At 55.6% G+C, this 10,000-nt stretch overlaps 2 non-coding genes across 2 annotated transcripts; one reads left to right on the top strand and one right to left on the bottom strand.

The window, feature by feature from the left end:
* Positions 1-2,507: 2,507 nt before the first annotated feature.
* Positions 2,508-2,699, bottom strand: LOC139053280 (U2 spliceosomal RNA). The gene has a single exon (XR_011510377.1). It is a non-coding gene; the product is annotated as a U2 spliceosomal RNA (small nuclear RNA).
* Positions 2,700-7,563: 4,864 nt separating this feature from the next.
* Positions 7,564-9,378, top strand: LOC139053300 (small subunit ribosomal RNA). The gene has a single exon (XR_011510397.1). It is a non-coding gene; the product is annotated as a small subunit ribosomal RNA (ribosomal RNA).
* The last annotated feature ends 622 nt before the right edge of the window (positions 9,379-10,000 follow it).

The following is a 10,000-nucleotide window of genomic DNA, read 5'->3' as shown; positions in this document are numbered from 1 at the left end:
CGGTTCATCATCGGCTCGATAAACGTTCGGGAAGTGGCGACTTTTAATGCCGTGATCATGAAGCTTAACAGCAGAGCGTGTTCATCAGATATGCCAGGGGTGACGTAACGCAAGGCGTGAATCGAATCTAAGATTGAAATGGCGTTCTGAATTCTTTTGGTTCCAGATAGAACAAACAAAAATATATAAAAAAAGCATGTCATTGATTGTCATTCAAACCTCAAGAGCGCGTGGAGAAAGTGTTCCGGTTTACATTCGGCAAATCGAAATGAACGGCTAAAATTAACCTATCGTCTGGTTTCATGCGGGAGATCACGTGCGCACGCAAATTTCTTCGTACGGGAATTTTATGAAGTGAAGGCGGCTACAGATCATTTCCTTTGTCTAGTTCATGTTCGTAGGCGCAAATTGCAAACGTAATACTTGGAGGAACGTTTCCACTAATCTACAGGGGCTCTCTCATTTCTCCGATTGCTCGCAAACACATTGCATTGCTAGTCGTGACGTTTCACAGTGACGTTTCACCATGCCCGTCGAAGTTGATTACCAGTACCGCGCCAGCGTCGACCGGCCGGCGAAGCGACGAACTCAGCAGCGCATGCGCGAGGCCCTACAACACCCCAACCGAGCTACCCTGCTTATCGGAGAGAGCGAGTGCGCGTGAACGCGGGCTCGTCTGACGATCTGGATTAAAGAAAAAAAAAAAGTGTGTCCGAGATATTGACAAAGACAAGTGGTCGCTGTCGCTCTGAGTCTTAGCGCGTTATAGAAAACGTGGGATGGCGGTGCTTCCTCGAGGGTCTAAAAGTACAATCTTCGAACTAGCGCTCCCGGCGGAACGTGGAGCTAGCATCCTTCTTCTTGGAACGGTTTGCAATGGACTGCTTGAATGTGCCGACCACGCGTCACGGGTCGCGTATAGAGCCAACGTTTGGCAAGAACGCGTCTAGCACAACCGATCGCGGTTGCGATAACCCATCGTTGGTAGCGAAAAAAAGAAAGAAAGAAAAAAAAAACACCTACCCGCAGCTTGTTAGCAGTAACCGTAAATGTGGTTCTAAATATAGGTTCGCTGGTCACTGAAACTTTCTCATAACGCACACCACTGTAGTCCAAAAAGAACAAAGCACGCACAATGGATATGATACAGCCGTCACCGCATGATTTCGCGTTTTCCTTATTGCATTACTTTCGTGGGCATGCGCGCTAGGGCCACGCAGGCCAGGAGGCAAGGGGAAAAATAAATAAGAAATGATACGCGATCCTCAGCATTGACTTGGCTGATGTGGCACTCGCATTTATGTTCTTTACCTTAGGCGAGCGCAACGCGCCAACTGAACTCCAATTTCCCATAACGGAAATTCGTATTTGGCCATTTGGTTGTATTTTTGGCTGATGTTCGCGTTTTTCGCCCGAGCATGCGCTTCACTGCGCCGCTCGTTGCCCCTTCAATGCGGCTTCACTGCCCTGCAGGCGTGTTCTGCGTCAAGCCGAACCACCAGGCAAAAAGCCTGGGCGCCGCCATCTTGTTGAGAGCGGCGCCGGGGACACAATCGCGCCTAGCTCATTGAGTTTTCCCCCAAAACTGAACGAAATAGCCTTATTTAAATGAGAAAGATGCCGCGAGTGCCGCAACGAAGGACCTTAAGGATTACCGAAGGGTAACTGAGGGCGACGCGACGAGCTTTGGAAAGAAGAATGATGGGTGTAGCGCTACGGGGGATAAGAATAGAGCAGATTCGGGGGGTGAGCGAACAAACGCGAGCTAATGACACCTTAGTTTAAACCAAGAAAAAGAAATGGGCGTGCGCAGGGCATGCAATGTGGGGGGAAGATCATCAATTAAGGGTTACCGACTGAATTCCAAGAGAAGGGAAGCGTAGCACGGGGTGGCGGAAATTTAGGAGGGCAGATTAGATTAGGAAGGGCGCAGGCACTAGACGGCGACCGTGACCGGGCTTACACGTGACCGGGGTGCTTGGAGAATAATGGGAGAGGTCTTTGCCCTGCAGTGGTCGTAGCCAGCAGGATGATGATGACGAAAAGGTAGCAACAGGTATTCATAACATACAGGTTGGAAAGCTGAGGCACCTCTGAACCCTTGAATATATTTCGCCACACTTGGCCATACGACAAGTTTGTTTTCGAGGCGCTCGGTCCCACTGCAGCGAAAATGTTGCCGGAAATCGGGCACTCCATTTTTGTTTCATAGGGAACCTTTCTTCCACTAGGGCAGCGGATTTTCGCAGGGCGAGCTTGCTGTCGTTTACGGATCAAAGCGATAGTGAACTCCAAAATGCAGTGTTGGCTTTGAGTGGGACTTACATTGATTGCAAAACCCACGGCTAATCACCCTTCCCCCCCCCCCCCCCCAAGTGGCTCATTACAGCAGACAATCGTTCAGAAACACCGTCATCGTTGCGTATAGTATGGGAATGGTGCGTGTCACGTGAGTGCTCGCTTCGAGCTTGTGTTCTTCATTTTGATTGAATGAAGTCTCACCTAAGTGAGCGGGGGCCGATCCCGGAGGTAGTGCAATACCGGGCCGACCTGCGGCGGAGGTGAAGCAGGCTTCAAGCACTCCGCCAACTTCCAAAAATAGGTTTAATATCGTGGGTCCATATAGAACCCGTATCAGATATTAAGCTGATAAGAACAGATACTACACTTTGATCTTAGCCAAAAGGCCGAGAAGCGATGTCTTTCACTTCACTCCATTGTACCACTGCCTTGTGGGTGCCCTGGCGACATTGGTAACCTCAGCAACAGCGTGGGCAATCTTATAAAACCCAGCCCGTCTAGAGACTCTATGCTCTCTATCTCGCGAATCAACTCGCGACGCCTCAGTCTTTCACTGTTAACGAAACGCCGTCGCGTAGAAACGAGACCCGAGCGCAAGCTTGTTCGCAAGGCAAAACCAACGAAGGCAACCTCGTAGAAAACGGAACAGGCGAGCGGAAAACACGCGCAAGGGGAATGCTTACTTCCGTCTGAATGCGACCGCTCAAGGCGGCTTTCTTTGAGGCCTTCGTTTCAAGCCCGTGCGCAAGTGTAATACACTACGCGCATTTCCCTCATTTCCTTTTATTTACCGCAAGGCCCACTGAAAGTTTTCATACGGCACAGGCCGGGACGGATTGCAACGTGTCGATTCGACCGCTAGAATTAGGTAGCGCGCCTCATGTACGAATGAAAGAGAATGAAAAAAAAAAAATAAATAAATATAGAAAAGGCTGCGCACTCCTTCCAACCGGAAACATAGAGGGCAGGAAGATCGCCATGTGGAGCACAGGTGTTGTTAAAAAAGAAAGAAAGAAAGAAAGAAATAGCGCTACCCCATCATCTTTACCGTGTGCGTGTATACACACACACGCACACATATGCACGCGCACGCACGCGCGCGCGCGCACGCACACACACACACACACACACACACACACACACACACACATACGCACACATGCTAGCATAGCTTAAGCACAGCTGGAAAGCTCAGCCTTGCGCAAGAAAAAAGGACCACGCCCTTTCGCAAGCCCCTTTGAAACTTTTAAATGAGAAACATGTGTACAGCGAGGTCGTTCGAAACTGGCGCGAAAACGCATCCGCGCCATCTGTGTGCGGAACTAGGAAAACCTACGGCCTTCGCCATACAGAAAGAAAGGTAGATGGCGCGAGCTAACGCTCCGTTGCATACTAAGAACGAGAGCTAGTGAATAATGGCAGAAACGTCTTGGGAAGAGAGAAAAAAACAACAACAACAAAAAAAAAGAAAGACACGCAAGTTGTTGGCTCGCGCAAGCATTCTATTTTACAGCGAGTAAAGAGCATAGCAACTTCTCACAAGAGCAGCAAGAAAGACAAGAAGAACGTGAGAGAGGGGGAGAAACAGGCGCGTTTCTTTGGAATGCAGAGCATGCTGCACACACTATGAAGTGCCAAAGAGACGGGGAAAGCAGATGGCGCGATTGTGTATGTCCTCAAAGCTTGAAAACAATTTCTAAACTACAAGGTGTGCCGAAGTCCGCCTACTCTCATCAGGTTGCTCCCGCCTCCAATTGCATTTAAATTAAAATTACAGTCGCCTCAGAGGCAGAGAGAGAGAGAGAGAGAGAGAAAATGTGTACACTTGCTTCGCGCAGCTGCACCCGTTCAAATTTTACAGCAACAAGAGCACTCCCGCAGGCACAAAGTCCGCTGCCGCGTCCGCCGGGGCGGAATGCACTCGCTTCCGTAAATTGTCGTGCGGCAGACTGCTGCATCGTAGCACACCTGAAACCGCGCAGACGTCAGCGATCGCCGCGAGATCGCTGCGAGCGCTAAAGTCCGAAACCACGTCCGCCGGGGCGGCGGGAGCTCGATACCCCTTCACGAAACTTCTGCGTGTACACCGCCGCACGGCCACGGCGGAGTCGCTGGCATCCTGCGCGCAGTTGCATTGCGTCGCGCCGGGAATCGTTGAAGCCCCACGCAGACGTCGGCGTCGGCCCCGACCTGGCTGCGAGCGCTCGAAGAGACCAAGTCCGAAGCCACGTGAGCCGGGGCGGTGTGAGCGCGACTAAGTCCGAGACGACGTCAGCCGGGGCGGCGTGAGCGAGACCAAGTCCGAGACTACGTCAGCCGGGGCGGCGTGAGCGAGACCAAGTCCGAGACTACGTCAGCCGGGGCGTCGACTAAGTCCGAGACGACGTCAGCCGGGGCGTCGAGCACGCCGCGGTCGCTTTTCCCACTCTTACTCGAAAAATGGCGAAGGGGCCGCGCTAGCGTGCCTTGAATCGGTGAGCGGCGGTACCGCGGCGATCGCGAGAGCTCAAATCGGCCGTGCCAAGGCCAAATATTGGCGCTCGGCTCGGCGCAGTACGCCGCCTTGTCGCACGAGTACGGCCCCGTGGAGGTCTGGTCACTTATCGCTGCTCTTATAAGGGGCCGTACCGCCCTGGCCGACGTTGTACCGTAGTGCCGTTTTCGGCTTGCGCGTGTTCGTGGTGGTGTCCGCGCACCGCTCCGCACTCGAGAATCGTGCCCACGACGACGCGAGCGCTCGGAAGAGACGCAAGTCCGAAACCACGTGAGCCGGGGCGGTGTGAGCGCGACTAAGTCCGAGACGACGTCAGCCGGGGCGGCGTGAGCGAGACTAAGTCCGAGACTACGTCAGCCGGGGCGTCGACCAAGTCCGAGACGACGTCAGCCGGGGCGTCGAGCACGCCGCGCGCGCTTTTCCCACTCTTACTCGAAAAATGGCGAAGGGGCCGCGCTAGCGTGCCTTGAATCGGTGAGCGGCGGTACCGCGGCGATCGCGAGAGCTCAAATCGGCCGTGCCAAAGCCAAATATTGGCGCTCGGCTCGGCGCAGTACGCCGCCTTGTCGCACGAGTACGGCCCCGTGGAGGTCTGGTCACTTATCGCTGCTCTTATAAGGGGCCGTACCGCCCTGGCCGACGTTGTACCGTAGTGCCGTTTTCGGCTTGCGCGTGTTCGTGGTGGTGTCCGCGCACCGCTCCGCACTCGAGAATCGTGCCCACGACGACGCGAGCGCTCGGAAGAGACGAAAGTCCGAAACCACGTGAGCCGGGGCGGTGTGAGCGCGACTAAGTCCGAGACGACGTCAGCCGGGGCGGCGTGAGCGAGACTAAGTCCGAGACTACGTCAGCCGGGGCGACGAGCACGCCGCGCGCGCTTTTCGCACTCTTACTCGAAAAATGGCGAAGGGGCCGCGCTAGCGTGCCTTGAATCGGTGAGCGGCGGTACCGCGGCGATCGCGAGAGCTCAAATCGGCCGTGCCAAGGCCAAATATTGGCGCTCGGCTCGGCGCAGTACGCCGCCTTGTCGCACGAGTACGGCCCCGTGGAGATCTGGTCACTTATCGCTGCTCATATAAGGGGGCCGTACCGCCCTGGCCGACGTTGTACCGTAGTGCCATTTTCGGCTTGCGCGTGTTCGTGGTGGTGTCCGCGCACCGCTCCGCACTCGAGAATCGTGCCCACGACGACGCGAGCGCTCGGAAGAGACGGAAGTCCGAAACCACGTGAGCCGGGGCGGTGTGAGCGCGACTAAGTCCGAGACGACGTCAGCCGGGGCGGCGTGAGCGAGACTAAGTCCGAGACTACGTCAGCCGGGGCGACGAGCACGCCGCGCGCGCTTTTCGCACTCTTACTCGAAAAATGGCGAAGGGGCCGCGCTAGCGTGCCTTGAATCGGTGAGCGGCGGTACCGCGGCGATCGCGAGAGCTCAAATCGGCCGTGCCAAGGCCAAATATTGGCGCTCGGCTCGGCGCAGTACGCCGCCTTGTCGCACGAGTACGGCCCCGTGGAGATCTGGTCACTTATCGCTGCTCATATAAGGGGGCCGTACCGCCCTGGCCGACGTTGTACCGTAGTGCCGTTTTCGGCTTGCGCGTGTTCGTGGTGGTGTCCGCGCACCGCTCCGCACTCGAGAATCGTGCCCACGACGACGCGAGCGCTCGGAAGAGACAGAAGTCCGAAACCACCTGAGCCGGGCCGCGGCGGGAGCTCGACGCCCGTCACGCAACTTTGGCGTACAAGCCACCGCACGGCCGCGACTGAGTCGTCGCCACCGTCCGGCTGGCTGCACTATAGCACGCCGGGAACCGGGAAAGAACCGCGCAGAGGTCGTCGTTTTGCCGCGGCGTTGGCGCGAGCGCGCGAAGAGACAAAGTCCGAAACGGCGTCAGCCGGGGTGTCGAGCACGCCGCCCGCGCCGGTCGCACTCGTGCTCGGAAACGGCGAAAGGGCCGCGCTAGCGTGCGGCCCCGTAGGGGCACAGAAAGGCGATTGTTCTGGAAACCGCGCTGTCCATAGGCGAGAGATTGCCGTTCGCGCATTCGGTCGACGCGCTGCGCTTTCACGACTTCGGCATTGCGCTGCCGACGTAAGCTTTCCATCTCGCTCGCGGCGCTGCGAGGCGGCACGATTTTCGCCAAACGCTCGTCGAAAGTGGCACGAGTACGGCCCCATGGAGATTTGGGAACTTATCGCTGCTATTATATGGGGGTCCCAGAGAGCAGTCGCCCCCAAAAGCGACCTGGGTGTTTGATATGCGGCGGGCTTCGTGCCCGTCAAGCGTGTCCCCGGTATCGCTCCCGTGGATCCCACAGCTGACGTCTGCAGCCTCATCCGCTTGATGCGTTAGGGGCTGGTTGTCGGACGACGCTTTCTCCACGATATCGAGTTGTGTTCCGCATCGTCCTCGGACGAGTCAAATGCGAAAGCGCCGAAGGCGCGGGCGTGACCCGTCGCCTGGCGGCTTTGCCGTCTCGGCTACGTTGCAAGTGTCGGTCGGTCCACCTGTGCTGCGGGCTCAAGAGAAACCGCAAGCCGTGATCGAGTCGACACAACCAGTCTATCGAGAATGTTGCGTGCTTCTTGCCGCGTGGCGATACCCGGCCCTTCGGGGAGGGCGCCGTAGCGAGCTCGAACGCCGTCGTCTCGGACTGTGCAAAGTGCTACTCTTTGCAAGAACGAAGCGTGCTGGGGCGCCTGAAGGTGGCCTCGGCATCGCAAAAACGGCGTCCGGCCTGCTTGACAGGCGGGACGCGCAGTTGAACGATTACCTGGTTGATCCTGCCAGTAATCATATGCTTGTCTCAAAGATTAAGCCATGCATGTCTAAGTACATGCCGAAATAAGGCGAAACCGCGAATGGCTCATTAAATCAGTTATGGTTCCTTAGATCGTTTCTTCCTACTTGGATAACTGTGGCAATTCTAGAGCTAATACATGCAGTGAGCCTGAAGCCCTTTGGGCGACGGGTGCTTTTATTAGACCAAGATCGATCGGGTTTCGGCCCGTATTGTGTGGTGACTCTGGATAACTTTGTGCTGATCGCATGGCCACGAGCCGGCGACGTTTCTTTCAAGTGTCTGCCTTATCAACTTTCGATGGTAGGTTACTTGCTTACCATGGTTGTTACGGGTAACGGAGAATCAGGGTTCGATTCCGGAGAGGGAGCCTGAGAAACGGCTACCACATCCAAGGAAGGCAGCAGGCGCGCAAATTACCCACTCCCGGCACGGGGAGGTAGTGACGAAAAATAACAATACGGGACTCTTTTGAGGCCCCGTAATTGAAATGAGTACACTCTAAATCCTTTAACGAGGATCAATTGGAGGGCAAGTCTGGTGCCAGCAGCCGCGGTAATTCCAGCTCCAATAGCGTATACTAAAGCTGCTGCGGTTAAAAAGCTCGTAGTTGGATCTCAGTTCCAGACGAGTAGTGCATCTACCCGATGCGACGGCTCGGACTGAACATCATGCCGGTCCTTTCTTGGTGCACTTCATTGTGTGCCTCGAGAAGGCCGGTGCTTTTACTTTGAAAAAATTAGAGTGCTCAACGCAGGCGAGTCGCCTGAATAAACTTGCATGGAATAATAGAACAAGACCTCGTTTCTGTTCTGTTGGTTTTTGGAATACGAGGTAATGATTAAGAGGGACAGACGGGGGCATTCGTATTGCGGCGCTAGAGGTGAAATTCTTGGACCGTCGCAAGACGAACTACTGCGAAAGCATTTGCCAAGAATGTTTTCTTTGATCAAGAACGAAAGTCAGAGGTTCGAAGGCGATCAGATACCGCCCTAGTTCTGACCATAAACGATGCCAACCAGCGATCCGCCTGAGTTACTCAAATGACTCGGCGGGCAGCTTCCGGGAAACCAAAGTGTTTGGGTTCCGGGGGAAGTATGGTTGCAAAGCTGAAACTTAAAGGAATTGACGGAAGGGCACCACCAGGAGTGGAGCCTGCGGCTTAATTTGACTCAACACGGGAAAACTTACCCGGCCCGGACACTGGGAGGATTGACAGATTGAGAGCTCTTTCTTGATTCGGTGGATGGTGGTGCATGGCCGTTCTTAGTTGGTGGAGCGATTTGTCTGGTTAATTCCGATAACGAACGAGACTCTAGCCTATTAAATAGGTGCGGGGTTCCCAGCACCTTACAACCTTCTTAGAGGGACAAGCGGCTCCTAGCCGCACGAAACAGAGCAATAACAGGTCTGTGATGCCCTTAGATGTCCGGGGCCGCACGCGCGCTACACTGAAGGAAGCAGCGTGTCTTTATCCCTGTCTGAAAAGACTGGGTAACCCGTGGAACTTCTTTCGTGATTGGGATAGGGGCTTGCAATTGTTCCCCTTGAACGAGGAATTCCCAGTAAGCGCGAGTCATAAGCTCGCGTTGATTACGTCCCTGCCCTTTGTACACACCGCCCGTCGCTACTACCGATTGAATGATTTAGTGAGGTCTTCGGACCGATGTCCGGCGCGGCCTTTCGGTTGCGCCGGTCTGTTGGAAAGATGACCAAACTTGATCATTTAGAGGAAGTAAAAGTCGTAACAAGGTTTCCGTAGGTGAACCTGCGGAAGGATCATTACCGGATTGTTCGAGGGTGACGAGCGCCATTGTTTCTACCCCGTGTGGGTGAAGCAGCTCGCTGCGCCCGACGCTTTCCGCCGCTGGCCCCGCTTGGACGCGGGGACGGCTATACCCGAACATGCCGGGGATTGCCCGAATTTCGAAGGGCGCCCCGTGCCAAATTTGTTGCGCCCAGTGGACGCCGGCTGCAACCTTGGACGGTTGGCTTGGCCGCGCCCGCGGGTAGAAACGGCGTAACGCACACTGTTGGGTGGGCTTTCTGAAGTCCGCCTCGGCACTCTTGCGCGGAATGGGAGTAAGACGACCCGACCTGCTGCTCTTGCCCAGTACGAGGGGAACGGCGAAGCGTGCGGTCGGTCAAGGAACTGACGGTCGAGAGCTAATGCCGCTGCCGCTTAGTACACACGGAACCGTGGTGCGAGCGCTCTCCCGTCCTCCGCGGCAAACGCTGCCGAGTCTGAAAAGGCTGGCGGCTGCCGGTCGCTTCCTGCGGCGAGTGTGGAGTAACGACCCGACTTTGTTGCTGCCCAAGTACTAAAGGAACGGTGCGGCGCTCGGTCGGTCATGGAACCGGCGGTATTGAGGGTGCGGCTGCCAAGTACGGAAGGAACCGTGGCCTA

The sequence above is a fragment of the Dermacentor albipictus genome, unplaced genomic scaffold, assembly GCF_038994185.2.
Source record: "Dermacentor albipictus isolate Rhodes 1998 colony unplaced genomic scaffold, USDA_Dalb.pri_finalv2 scaffold_84, whole genome shotgun sequence".
Lineage (NCBI taxonomy): Eukaryota > Metazoa > Arthropoda > Arachnida > Ixodida > Ixodidae > Dermacentor > Dermacentor albipictus.
This window is presented reverse-complemented; position numbering and strand designations above follow the sequence as displayed.